A 14469-nucleotide genomic window follows, 5' to 3' on the forward strand; every position below is an offset into this window, starting at 1 on the left:
GAGAACTCTGCAGTTAGAGATGGTAGTTCCTACATCCCAAAAGGATGCCGAAACCTGTGTCAGACACCTCTGACAGCTTAAAGCTGCTTCTTCTACCCAGGGTACCATCAGGAAGAAATAAGTTTCCCCCTCTATCCCTTTTGAGTTCTTGTGGCTGAACTAATCATAAAATTGACACAAGAGAGATTAACAGAAGAAGAGATGAGCTTAATTCACGTTCATGGAGGTTTCATTGAAATGGGACCTAAGAAGTAGCCAAAGAAGACAGCTTTTATACTTTTTAGACAAGAAACAATAAATTTGAGACGAATTGGAAGGAGGAAGAAACTTAGGTTTGGGTGCTTAATTAGTTAGGAATTTAAGCAAAGTTTGGGCTTGGGTGGAAGATTAGTAAATAAGTAATAAAGTTTGTCTACATAGGCTTCTTGGCTTTGAATGCCTTGTCTCTGGTCATAAGGATGTCCTACCTTTTGGAGAAGGAAATGGCACCCCACTCCAGTACTCTTGCCTGGAGGATCCCATGGATGGAGGAGCCTGGTGGGCTGGAGTCCACGGGGTCACAAAGAGTCGGACATGACTGAGCGGCTTCACTTTCACTTTCTACCTCTTAGTATAGGGAGGGCACTTTTCATATGGGAGATTTATTTCCTACTTTCAGGGAGACAGAAAGGAAGGTCAAAGTGTCCCTCTTGTGTAATCCATTTCTTAAGTAACTTTAATTCAAAAATAATATGCCATTGAGACATGTTTTGGGGTGGTCTGCCCTGGGCCCCAACAGTACACTCACACATGCTGATTATGTCCTATGTCTATCTTTTTGTCTTTAGGGTCTACTTAATAAACATGTAATGAAAAACCAACCAGAACTTGGTAAAAACATTTTCAGAAATGATTGCCTAAAATCTCTAATTCATAGGTTTTTCAACTTCTCTTACTAAAAGTTCAAAGTTTCTTAATGGAATACTTATTAAAGCACACTGGGATATAGTCCCTTCTTTTCTTGGAACCAAATCAATGCCTCAGTCAGAATTTGTGATGAACCAACATGTACAAATCTTCAGATCTGGCTTGAGGTGGCCTATAGGCCCCAAAAGGAAAGCACCATTTCTCATGAAGTCCCAGAAACAGGATGGTGAGGCCATAAGATGCTGTCTCTTTTTACACACCAGTTCTGTAGTCCAGGTAGAGCTGCCATCCATTTGAATCGCGGCAGACAGGTTTTTCCTAAGTATGGCTAACGGAGTCACAAACTATAGCACCCCACTCAGTACATTTGCTTTTTTTCCTACCAAAATAAAACTCTCCATTAAAACTGAACAGCAATTGGACAATTTCTAATCTTAAATCTCTAATCTTATGCATGAAAGGCAACCTGCAATTTAGAGCAAGATTTAAAGAGGTAGACACATCTCTTAGACTTTTTTCTTACCAATCTGCTTCAATAGATGGGAATCTTTGTTTAAACTGACTCCAGATCTTTCTTTGTATTTGAAGAAAACACTAGTCTTTTGTGGTTTCTCCATGTCCCAGTTGCAACTTCAGGAACCCTGATAAGTGCCATCAAAGTTGTAATTTATAACTTTTGGGAGGTCCAGGCCTCCTCTGAGTGAGACATTTATCGGTCTGTGTTATCAAACCACTTGTTTCTTTCTTGTTGCTCTATGTGGTAAAGAAAGCAGTTTTCTGCTCCTGGCAACTTGGCAAAACACTGAATAAGAGAGCAGGATTATGGTCATAGCAGGTGCGTACAGCAGGGTTCTTCCCAAACTCCTTCCCTGTGGTCCTTTTCTAAATAGGAGTCATTGATTTCCCTATTCAAAGAGGCTGATCTATTTTGGCCCGGAATGAGACAGAGAGTAGCTTAATGAATACATTTAGTGTCAGAATGCAGCAGATTCTCCTACTTTCAAAAGTTTCCAGGACTTCTCTGGTGGTCCAGTGGTTAACAATCCACCTGCCAATGCAGAGGACACTGGTTCAACCCCTGGTCTGAGAAAATTTCACACGCTGAGGAGCAACTAAGCCTGTGTACTGTAGCTACTGAGCCCGTGAGACGAGAGCCTGTATTCCTGAACAGGAGCAGACATTGCAAATAGAAGCCTGCACATCACAAGGAAGGGTAGCTCCCCGCCGCCCTCCCCATCCACCAAAACTAGAGAAAGCCTGGGCAGCAACCAAGACCAGCACAGAAAAAAAGAATCAAAAACCAAAAACCCACACAGAACAAAACAAAATAAGTTTCCAAATTATTATTTTTAAAAAATTGTCCATTTCGTTTTGGCTGTGCACAGGCTTTCTCTGGCTGCAGCAAGCAGGTTCAGTAGTCGCAGCTTGTGGTCTCCAGAGCTTGTGCTCAGTAGCTGTGGTGCACAGGCTCAGGTGTCCCACGGTATGTGGGAAATCCTCCCCAGACTAGGGAAGGAACCCATGTTCCCTGCATCGACAGGGGGATTCTCAACCACTGGACCACCAGGGAAGCCCCCCAGATTACTTCTACCACGGCCATATTAATTTCTTGAAATTAATTTTTACTTTTATCTAGAAACATATAGCTTTAAATATTAAATTATTACAAAAGTCTCATAAGGAAAAATAGCTACCCTTGTCCAGTTAACTTTATTTTTTAGTTCTTTCTTTTCTTTACTGTTTATCTCTATTTTTCTGTGGATATGCATATATGTAACTGGGTGGATGACTTAACTATGGGCTTTCTCATTAGTTAAATGAATATTGCTTTCCTGCCAATTCCTTCTTTTTGCCAGTACTCAAATTCTTGGTTAAATCCATTTCCAGTATTATAATTATTATGACTATATAAATACTGTTCATTGCAAAGCCAAAAACTATTCCTCCTTTCCTGTAAACATTTTGATATTATTAGGGCTAACAATTGCTCCTCCACCCCTCTGCCCTCTTTTGCTTAAATGTCTTGGTTCTAATAGTCGGATTCTTAACACAATTGTTCATATAGTTAAATGTATCAGATAACTTCTTAGATAACTTTCAGACAACTTTTCTGCCTCCATTATCCTGATCCAAGCAAATGTCTTATTCTCCGGGCCAGATATGTAGCTACAGCTCTGGAACTTCCCTTCATAAACCTGGAAATTGCCTGTGTCTGAGTCTGATACCTAGATGACATGACTTTCTCTTTTGGGGTTTATTAACTACCTCATTTTTCACAGATCACATTTTCAAATAGCTTCTTGAAAAAAAATACATGGGAGAAAAGTCTTTTGAGACTTTTCAAGCCTGAATTTTCCTTTATCTTCATAGCTGATAGATAATTCAATTGAGTATAGAATGGACTGAAAATGTTTCCCCCCCCCCCTTAGAATTTTGAACACATTGTTCCATATTTTCTAGTTCCTTATATTACAGCGGAGGAATGGCCCTTCTTATTTATAGTTATTTTGATGTAACTTTTTCTTTCACTTTAGAAACCTCTATTCATCCCTGGTGTTCTGAAATGTTATCATGATGTGGACTGTTTCTTTGTACTGGCATTCAATGAGCTCTTTTAATCTTGAAACTCAAGTCTTTTGGTCAAAGAATTGTTCGTAAATTATTTGCTTGATGAATATTTTCCTTTCTCAATTTTCTATTTTCTATTTCTAGAATTCCACTTGTTCTCATTGTTGTTTTTCACCTTGAGGATCTTTTTCAAATGTCTGTGAATCTTTCAGTTCAGTTCAGTTCAGTTCATTCACTCAGTTGTGTCTGACTCTTTGCGACCCCATAAATTGCAGCATGCCAGGCCTCCCTGTCCATCACCAGCTCCTGGAATTCACTCAGACTCACGTCCATCAAGTCCGTGATGCCATCCAGCCATCTCATCCTCTGTCGGCCCCTTCTCCTCCTGCCCCCAAACCCTCCCAGCATCAGAGTCTTTTCCAATGAGTCAACTCTTCCCATGAGGTGGCCAAAGTACTGGAGTTTCAGCTTTAGCATCATTCCTTCCAAAGAAATCCCAGGGCTGATCTTCAGAATGGACTGGTTGGATCTCCTTGCAGTCCAAGGGACTCTCAAGAGTCTTCTCCAACACCACAGTTCAAAAGCATCAATTCTTTGGCACTCAGCCTTCTTTTCTTCACAGTCAAACTCTCACATCCATACATGACCACAGGAAAAACCATAACCTTGACTAGACGGATCTTAGTTGGCAAAGTAATGTCTCTGCTTTTGAATATGCTATCTAGGTTGGTCATAACTTTTCTTCAAAGGAGTAAGCGTCTTTTAATTTCATGGCAGCAGTCACCATCTGCAGTGATTTTGGAGCCCAGAAAAATAAAGTCTGCCATTGTTTCCACAGTTTCCCTATCTATTTCCCATGAAGTGATGGGACCAGATGCCATGATCTTCGTTTTCTGAATGCTGAGCTTTAAGCCAACTTTTTTACTTTCCTCTTTCACTTTCATCAAGAGGCTTTTTAGTTCCTCTTCACTTTCTGCCATGAGGGTGGTGTCATCTGCATATCTGAGGTTATTGATATTTCTCCCAGCAATCTTGATTCCAACTTGTGTTTCTTCCAGCCCAGCGTTTCTCATGATGAACTCTGCATAGAAGTTAAATAAGCAGGGTGACAATATACAGCCTTGAGGTACTCCTTTTCCTATTTGGAACCAGTCTGTTGTTCCATGTCCAGTTCTAGCTGTTGCTTCCTGACCTGCATGCAGATTTCTCAAGAGGCAGGTCAGGTGGTCTGGTATTCCCAGTGATTCTGGTATTCACTGTGCATCTTTGGCTGTTTGTTAAGGTTTGATTCAATCACTAAAAGTTAATCAGGGCTCTGTGTGCATATGTAGGATTCTTCTGGTGATCTTCACTGTAGGGCAGTGGTTCTCAATAGGGACAGATCCCATAAAAGGCATTTTGGAAGTTGTGAGAATTTTTAAAAGAGTTATTGGGGTTCTGTGACATAAAAAGAGATGTACATATTTGGTCTTTGCTCCTGGTTCCTGACACGAAGCTCCAAAAGCCTTTCCAATTTCCTGAGTAATAAGCATGCTAGGAGTGTCTTACTCACAATGCAGGATGGTCACCATAAGGTCCAAGTCATGATTAGAGGCTTGGAAATTTCCTCATCTCCTATCCTCTGGGGATAGAAGAGGGGTTGGATATTGAATTAATAACGAATCATGTCTACATGCAGAAGTTGCTATAAAAATTCCTAAACTATAGCATTCAGAATGTTTCTGGGTTGGCAAACAACACTGAGGTGTTGGGAAGCTGTGCGTGTGTGTTAGTTGCTCAGTTGTGTCCTACCCCATGGACTGTAGCTTATGGATGTAACCCTCCAGGCTCCTCTGTTCTTGGAATTCTCCAGGCAAGAATACTGGAGTGGGTAGCCATTCCCTTCTCCAAGGGCTGGGAGGGTGACACATCCCAAATTCCTTGGGGACAGAAGCTCCAGTGCTCAGGACCCTTCCAGAATTCACCTTATGCACTTCTTCATCTTGCTGTTTGTCTGTATCCCTTATCATACTCTAAAAAATAAACTTTTAAATGTCAGCTAATGTTTCTCTGAGTTTTGTGAGCCACTACAGAAAATTATCAAACCTGATGAGGGGGTTGTGGGAATCCCAATTTGATCAGAAGTACAGGTGACAACCTAGGACTTGTGATTGGTGTTGAAACTGGGGGCAGTCTTGTAAGACTGAGATATTAACCTGTGGGGCCTGCACTAATTCTGAGTACTTAGCGTCAAAACTGAACTGTAGTATGCCTAGCTGGTGTTGGAGAAATTAGTAGGTGTGAGGGGGGCCCTCACACATTTGGTGACAGTGTTACGAATGTAGAGAAATGAGGTGGCCTGCTAGTATATAGTATATGGGGGACAAAAATGCTAGCTGACTTGCCAAACAGTCCCATAAAACAAAGACTGCCATAGGTCTAGGGTTGCCAGATAAAATAAGTCCACTCAGTTGAATTTCAAATTTCAGATAAGCAACAAATATATTTTTTGTATCAGTGTGTCTCAAATATTGCCTTTTTATCTGGCAACTTCCTCTGTGTTTTATTTTACTCTCTTAATGTGCTCCTGGACAGTTATGAAGTCATTTTTAGTTATTGGATTCAGGATATCAACACTATTTAATATAAAGTGAGTGAAGTGAAGTCGCTCAGTCGTGTCCGACTCTTTGCGACCCCATGAACGGCCTATCAGGCTCCTCCGTCTATGGGATTTTCCAGGCAAGAGTGCTGGAGTGGATTGCCATTTCCTTCTCCAGGGGATCTTCCTGACCCAGGAATCGAACCCGGGTCTCCCGCATTTCAAGCAGACGCTTTACCGTCTGAGCCACAAATATGACTCACACACCGATTATTTTTTGCATAGATTTGCTGTACCTTGAGATTTCCATAGATTTTCATTTCTTCTTTTTTTTCATTTCTAAGAGTACCATATAAAACCAGGGGTGACTGGGCTTTGTCTTGTTTTGAACTTAATCAGAGGTTGTTGTTCACCATTTAGAGAGACATATCACGGACAATAGCCCTGCTTGTGATCAAATACGCTGATATTGGTCTGCAGTTGTAGTTGTCTTACTCATGGGGATTCAAATATACGAAGTACAAAGAATCATGAGAGACTGCTAGTAACAATTACACTCCAACAAATTGAACAACCTAGAAGAAATGAATAAATTTCTAAAAACAACAATCTGTCAGGACTGAACCATGATGCAATAGAAAATATGAACAGGGTAATTACTAGTAAGGAGGTTGAGTGATTAATAAAAAAAAACCTCGTGAGGCTCAACTATTTGCTCCTACTGAGACACTGGTGTGGCTCCAAGGCTCTACCAGCTAATGGTTTCTGTGGATTCCAGCAACAGAGAGGACAGGATCGAGGGTATATGGGACTGATGGTGCTGGTCCCCTGACCTTCAGCCTGCTGGGAACAAGACTTCTAAAACAAAAAATATGTCTGGAAGGCTGTGGTCCAAGGCTATTGTTGCTGGTTTTAATCAGGGTCTATGGAACCAGAGGGAGCACACAGCTCTCCTGAAAATTGAAGGTGTGTATGTCCAAGATGAAATGGAATTCTATCTAGGCAAGAGATGTGCTTATATGTACAAAGCAAAGAACAACACAGTAACTCCTGGCAGAAAATCCAACAAAACCAGAGTTATCTGGGAAAAGATAACTCACACTCAGGAACAGTGGCAGAGTTCATGCCAAATTTGGAAGCAACTTTTGTGCTAAGGCCATTGGACACAGAATTCATGTGATGCTTTTTCCTTCAAAGATTTAAATTTATTGAAAAGTGAATAAAAGTGTGGATTTAAAAAAAACAAGCTCAGTTCAGTCACTCAGTCGTGTCTGACTCTTTGCGACCCCATGAATCGCAGCACGCCAGGCCTCCCTGTCCATCACCAACTCCCGGAGTTCACTCACACTCATGTCCATTGAGTCAGTGATGCCATCTAGCCATCTCATCCTCTGTCGTCCCCTTCTCCTCCTGCCCCCAATCCCTCTCAGCATCAGAGTCTTTTCCAATGAGTCAACTCTTCACATGAGGTGGCCAAAGTACTGGAGTTTCAGCTTTAGCATCATTCCTTCCAAAGAAATCCCAGGGCTGATCGCCTTCAGAATGGACTGGTTGGATCTCCTTGCAGTCCAAGGGACTCTTAAGGGTATTCTCCAACACCACACCTCAAAAGCATCAATTCTTCGGCGCTCAGCCTTCTTCACAGTCCAACTCTCACATCCATACATGACCACAGGAAAAACCATAACCTTGACTAGACGGACCTTAGCTGGCAAAGTAATGTCTCAGCTTTTCAACATGCTATCTAGGTTGGTCATAACTTTTCTTCCAAGGAGTAAACGTCTTTTAATTTCATGGCTGCAGTCACCATCTGCAGTGATTTTGGAGCCCCCCCAAAATAAAGTCTGACACTGTTTCCACTGTTTCCCCATCTATTTCCCATGAAGTGATGGGACTGGATGCCGTGATCTTCATTTTCTGAATGTTGAGCTTTAAGCCAACTTTTTCACTCTCCACTTTCACTTTCATCAAGAAGCTTTTTAGTTCCTCTTCACTTTCTGCCATGAGGGTGGTGTCATCTGCATATCTGAGGTTATTGATATTTCTCCCAGCAATCTTGATTCCAGCTTGTGCCTCTTCCAGCCCAGCATCCAGGGCCAGATGTCTTCACTGGTAAATTCAACCAAACATTCAAAGAAGAATTAGCACCAATCTTTCTCAAACTTGTCACAAAATAGAAGAGGAAGGACTCTTCCAAACTCATTTTATGAGGCCAACATTACCCTGATGTCAAAATAAGACAAGGATTCCACAAGAAAAGAAAATTACATGCCAATATCCCTGATGAACATAGAGGGAAAATCCTCAACAAAATATTAGCAAATCAAATTCAACAATACATTAAAATGATCATTCACCATTATTAAGTGGGATTTATCCCAGGAATACAAAGATGTCTAATCATCCACAAATCAGTCAATGTGATATACTACATTGACAAAATGCAGGGTAAACATTGTATGATCATCTCGATAGATGCAGAAAAACCCCTTTCTTTAACAAAATTCAACTTATGATTAAAAACTCAACAAAGTGGATATAGAGGAAACATGCCTAAACATAAAAAGGCCATATATGACAAGTCTATAACTAGCATCATACTTAATGGTGAAAGCTGAAAACTTTTTATCTAAGATCAGGAACAAGACAAGAATTTACCCTCATCACTTTTATTTAACATAGTATTGAAAGTCTTAGCCAGAGCAATTAGGCAAGAATAAGAAATAAAAGTTGTCCAAACTGGAAAGGAAGAAGTAAAACTGTCACTATTTGACATGATATTATATGTAGAAAACTCTAAAGGCTCCATCAAAAAATTGTTATCTAATGAACAAAAAATCAGTTATCTAATGAATAAATTCATGATATTTGTAAGATAGAAAATCAGTACACAAAAATGTGTTGCATTTCTAACAGTAATAATGAGCTCTTGGAAAGGGAAATTAATAAAACAATTCCATTTGCAATTGCACCAAAAAGAATAAAATATCTAGGAGTAAATTTAGCTAAGGAGGTGGAAGACCTATGTACGGAAAAGCACAAGGCATTAATAAAAGAAATTATAGAGGCTTCAAATAAATGGAAAGATATTTCATGCTCATGGACAGAAATGATTAATAATGTTAAAATGTCCCTAATACTCAAAGCAATCTACACATTCAGTGCAATGCTTATCAAAATCCCAATGACATTTTCCATAGAAATTGAACAAACAATCCTAAAATTTGTATGGACTACGAAATACTCTAAATAGCCAAAGTAAACTTGAGAAAGAAGAACAAAGCTGGAGGCATCATGCTTCCTGATTTCAAATTATATTACAAGCAATAGTAATCAAAGTAGTATGGTATTGGCATAAAAACTGACACATAGATCCATGGATCAGAATTCCGATAAAGGGATCAGAATAGGAGCCCAGTTTATAGCCATACTACCCTGAATGGACCCAATCTTATCAGAATAGGGAACCCAGAAATAAACCAGAAATAAACGGTCAACTAATTTATGACAAAGGAGCCAAGAATACACAATGGAAAAATTGGACAGTCACATGGAGAAGGGTGAAAATGGACCAATCTTACACCATATACAAAATTAATTCAAAATAGATTAAAGACTTAAACATAAGACCTGAAACCATACAACTCCCAAAAGGAAACATACGTGGTAAACATGACATCAGTCTTGATGATGATTTTTGAATCTGACACTACCACCAACAACAAAAAAAAAACAATGAAAACAAAAATAAACAAGTGAGGTAACATCAAGTTAAAAAGCTTCTGCACAGTAGAGGAAATCATCAACAAATTAAAGTCAACCTACTGAACTGGAAAATATATTTGCAAATCATATATCTGATAAGGGACTAATACCCAAAGTTATATAAAGACCTTATAAAACTCAATATAAAACTCCCCACAAACAATCCAATTAAAAAATGGGCAGAAGATCTGAACAGACATATTTTCCAAAGACATACTGATGATCACCATGTACATGATAAGAAGATACTCTATATCATTAATCATCAGGAAGATGCCAATCAAAACTGCCTACCCACATCACCTTATACTTGTTAGAATAGATATTACCAGAAAAAATCAGAAATAACAAGTTTCAGTGACAAAGTGGGTAAAAGTGATCCCTTTTGTGCTGTTGGGAATATAAATTGATACAGCCACTGTGAAAGTTCTTCAAAAAAGTAAAAATAGAGCTACAATATTATCCAGCAACTATACTTATGGATATTAATCTAAAGAAGATGAAAACATTAACTCAAAAGGATATAGACACCTCCATGTTCACTGAAGCATTGTTTCCAATAACCAAGATATAGAAACAACCTAAGTGTCCCCTGGTAGAGGAATAGATAAATAAATTGTGGTACATGAATGCAATGGAATATCATTCAGCCGTAAAAAATGAATGAAATCTTGCTATTCGTGATAACATAGATTGACCTTGTGGGCATTATGTTAAGTGAAATAAGTCAGAAAGAGAAACACAAAGACTGTTTTTTCTCTCTTATATGTGAACTCTAAAAAATAAAAGAACCCTCCCCACCCCACCCCCCACTCCCCCGGCAAACAAAACACATTTAGAGAGAACAAATTGGTGGTTGCCAGAGGTGGTGGATTGGGTAGCAGGAGAAATGAGCAAACTGTTTTATATTTTAGGTTAAATAAATTGAACTTAAAGGAGAGAACTGTCTTCCCCTGAGATAAGAAGAGTGAAGTTAAAAGTGTGTGTGCAGCCCATGCTTCTCCACATAGCCGGAGATAGGTAAGCCACTGATCAGAGAAAGGATTGGGAATGAGAACACGGGGAGAGGAGAGGAGATCTAAACGAAATGCTCTGGGCAGTATGGAGGGAAGAAATCATTAAGAAGAGAGAGGCCCATCAGCAAGGGCCTACTTGAGTCTGCAACCTCTTATAAGAATCCTCTACAACAGAGGAGAAGAAGCAGAGAAAGTTGAGTCGAGTGACCGTGAGTTAGGAATTGACATGGTAAGCCTGGCCAAAGAATTTCAGGAGGTGAAGAAATACCAGACAGAGTACTGAGGAGTTTTCAGTGGACTCTGTTTAGCTAGAGACTAATGAATAAACTGGGTTGGAAGTTGTCCGCTCCAAGAGACTCCCCATGGACAGAGGATACTGGCGGGTTACCCCTCATGCAGTTGCTGAGTCAGATATCACTGAGCGACTAAACATAGGTCAACACATCTTCTTTGCATCTAAAGATGGTGAAGCTCTATACAGTTAGTAAAAACAAGACCTGGAGCTGACTGTGGCTCAGATTATGAGCTCCTTATTGCAAAATTCAGACTTAAATTGAAGAAAGTAGGGAAAATCACTAGGCCATTCAAGTATGACCTAAATCAAAGTCCTTATGATTATACAGTGGAGGTGATGAATAGATTCAAGGGATTAGATCTGGTAGACAGAGTGCCTGAAGAACTATGGACAGAGGTTGGTAACCTTGTACAGGAGGCAGTGACCAAAACCATCCCAAAGAAAAAGAAATGCAAGAAGGCAAAGTGGTTGTCTGAGGAGCTTTTACAAATAGCTGAGGAAAGAAGAGATGTGAAAGGCAAGGGAAAAAGGGAAAGATACATCCAACTGAATGCGGAGTTCCAGAGAATTGCAAGAAGAGATAAGGCCTTCTTAGATGAACAATGCAAAGAAATAGAAGAAAACAATAGAATGGGAAAAACTAGAGATCTCTTCAAGAAAACTGGAGATATCAAGCGAACATGTGATGCAAAGTTGGGTACAATAAAGGACAAAAAAGATTAGCTTAGGGCCCAACAGAAGCAGAAGAGATTAAGAAGAGGTGGCACGAATACACAAACGGACTATACAAAAAAAGCAGTTAATGACCAGGATAACCATGATGGTGTTGTCACTCACCTAGAGCTGGACGTTCTGGAGTGTGAAGTCACTTGGGCCTTAGGAAGCATTACTCTGAAGAAGGCTAGTGAAGGTGATGCACTTCCAGCTGAGCTGCTTAAAGTCCTAAAAGATGATGCTCTTAAAGTGCTGCACTCAATATGTCAGCAAATTGGGAAAACTCAGCAGTGGCCACAGGACTGGAAAAGGTTAGTTTTCACTCCAATCCCAAGGAAAGGCAATACCAAAGAATGTACAAACTACTGTACAATTGCACTTATTTCACATGCTGGTTATGCTCAAAATCCTTCAAGCTAGGCTTTAGTAGTACACGAACCGAGAACTTTCAGATGTACAAGCTGGGTTTCAAAGAGGCAGAGGAATCAGAGATCAAATTGCCAACATTTTTTGGATCATGGAGAAAGCAAGGGAGTTCCAGGAAAACATCTACTTCTGCATCATTGATGATGCTAAAGCCTTTGGCTGCACAGATCACAGCAAACTGTGGAAAATTCTTCAAGAGATGGAAGCAACAGACCACCTCACCTGTCTCCTGAGAAACCTGTATGTGGGTCAAGAAGCAACAGTGACAACTGGACCATGGAGCAACTGTCTGGTTCCAAACTGGGAGAGGAGTAAACAAGGCTGTGTATTGTCACGCTGCTTATTTAACTTCTATGCAGTGTACATCATGTGAAATGTCGGGCTGGATCAATCACAAGCTGGAATCGAGATTGTTGGGAGAAATACCAACAACCTCAGACATGCAGCTGATGCCACTCTAATGGGAGAGAGTGAAGAGGAATTAAAAAGCCTCTTGATGAAAGTGAAAGAGGACAGTGAAAAAGTTGGCTTAAAACTCAACATTCAAAAACTAAGATCATGTCATCTGGTCCCAACACTTCATGGCAAATAGATGTGGAAAAAGTGGAAGCAGTTGCAGACTTTTCTTTCCAAAATCACTGCAGACAGTGACGATAGCCATAAAATTAAACAATGTTTGCTCTTTGGAAGGAAAGCTATGACAAACCTAGACAAAGCATTAAAAAGCAGAGACCTCACTTTGCTGACAAAAGACTGTATAGTCAAAGCTATGATTTTTCCAGTAGCTATGTATGGATGTAAGAGTTGTACCATAAAGAAGGTTGAGCACCGAAGAATTGATGGTTGCAAATTGCGGTGTTGGAGAAGGCTCTCACTGAGGGTCCCTTGGACTGTAAGGAGATCAAGTCAGTCAAGCCTAAAGGAAATCAACCTTGAATATTCATTGGAAGGACTGATGCTGAAGCCCAAACTCCAATACTTTGGCCACCTGATGTGAAGCGTAAACTCACTAGAATAAAGACCCTGATGCTGGGAAAGATTGAAAGCAAAAGGATAAGAGAGCAGCAGAGGATGAGATGTTTAGATAGCATCACTGATTCAATAGATACGAATTTGAGCAAACTTAGGGAGAGAGTGCAGAGAAAGCAATGGCACCCCACTCTAGTACTCTTGCCTGGGAAATCCCATAGACAGAGGGGCCTGGTAGGCTGCAGTCCATGGGGTTGCTAAGAGTCGGAAATGACTGAGCAACTTCACTTTCACTTTTCACTTTCATGCATTGGAGAAGGAAATGGCAACTCACTCCAGTGTTCTTGCCTGGAGAATCCCAGGGACAGAGGAACCTGGTGGGCTGCCATCTATGGGGTTGCGCAGAGTCAGACATGACTGATGCGACTTAGCAGCAGCAGCAGCAGCAGCAGGGAGATAGTGGAGGACAGAGGAGCCTGATATGCTATTGTCCATGGGGTGCTAAGCACTCCTATTGTTTGTCAGGATTCATGTGAAGTAACTGAAATAATTTATGAAAAGTGCTTAGCAAGGTGCCTGGCACAGAATAATTGCTTACCAAATGGTTGTTGACATTGTTCAGTTGCTAAGTTGAGTCCAACTCTTTTCGATCCCATGGACTATAGCATGTCAGTCTCCTCTGTCCTGAATTTGTGGCTAGGCTTCCCTTATGCCTGCAATGAATCCACCTGCAATGCAGGAGACCTGGGTTTGATCCCTGGTTTGGGAAGATTCCCTGGAGAAGGGAAAGGCTACCCAGTCCAGTATTCTGGCCCGGAGAATTCCATGGACTGTATAGTCGATGGGGTCACAAAGAGTTGGACATGACTTTCACTTCATTTCACTTCACAGATGAGGCTACTGAGACTCAAAGATCTACAGATGACATCACTTGCATAAGTGAAGAAGAACTAAAGAACCCCTTGATGAAAGTGAAAGAGGAGAGTGAAAAAGGTGGCTTAAAGCTCAACATTCAGAGGCATCCGGTCCCATCACTTCATGGCGAGTAGATGGGGAAACAGTAGAAACGGTGTCAGACTATTTTTTTGGGCTTCAAAATCACTGCAGATGGTGACTGCAGCCATGAAATTAAAAGACTCTTACTCCTTGGGAGGAAAGTTATGACCAACCTAGACAGCATATTAAAAAGTAGACATTACTTTGTCAACAAAGGTCCATCTAGTCAAGGCTAT

The 14469-nt window shown here is 40.5% G+C and overlaps 1 pseudogene; it reads left to right on the forward strand.

Annotated features, from left to right (window-relative positions):
- Window positions 1-6924: 6924 nt before the first annotated feature.
- On the forward strand, window positions 6925-7255 carry LOC138085700 (large ribosomal subunit protein eL33 pseudogene; annotated as a pseudogene).
- The last annotated feature ends 7214 nt before the right edge of the window (window positions 7256-14469 follow it).

This window comes from Capricornis sumatraensis, chromosome 1, assembly GCF_032405125.1.
Source record: "Capricornis sumatraensis isolate serow.1 chromosome 1, serow.2, whole genome shotgun sequence".
Taxonomy (NCBI): Eukaryota; Metazoa; Chordata; class Mammalia; order Artiodactyla; family Bovidae; genus Capricornis; species Capricornis sumatraensis.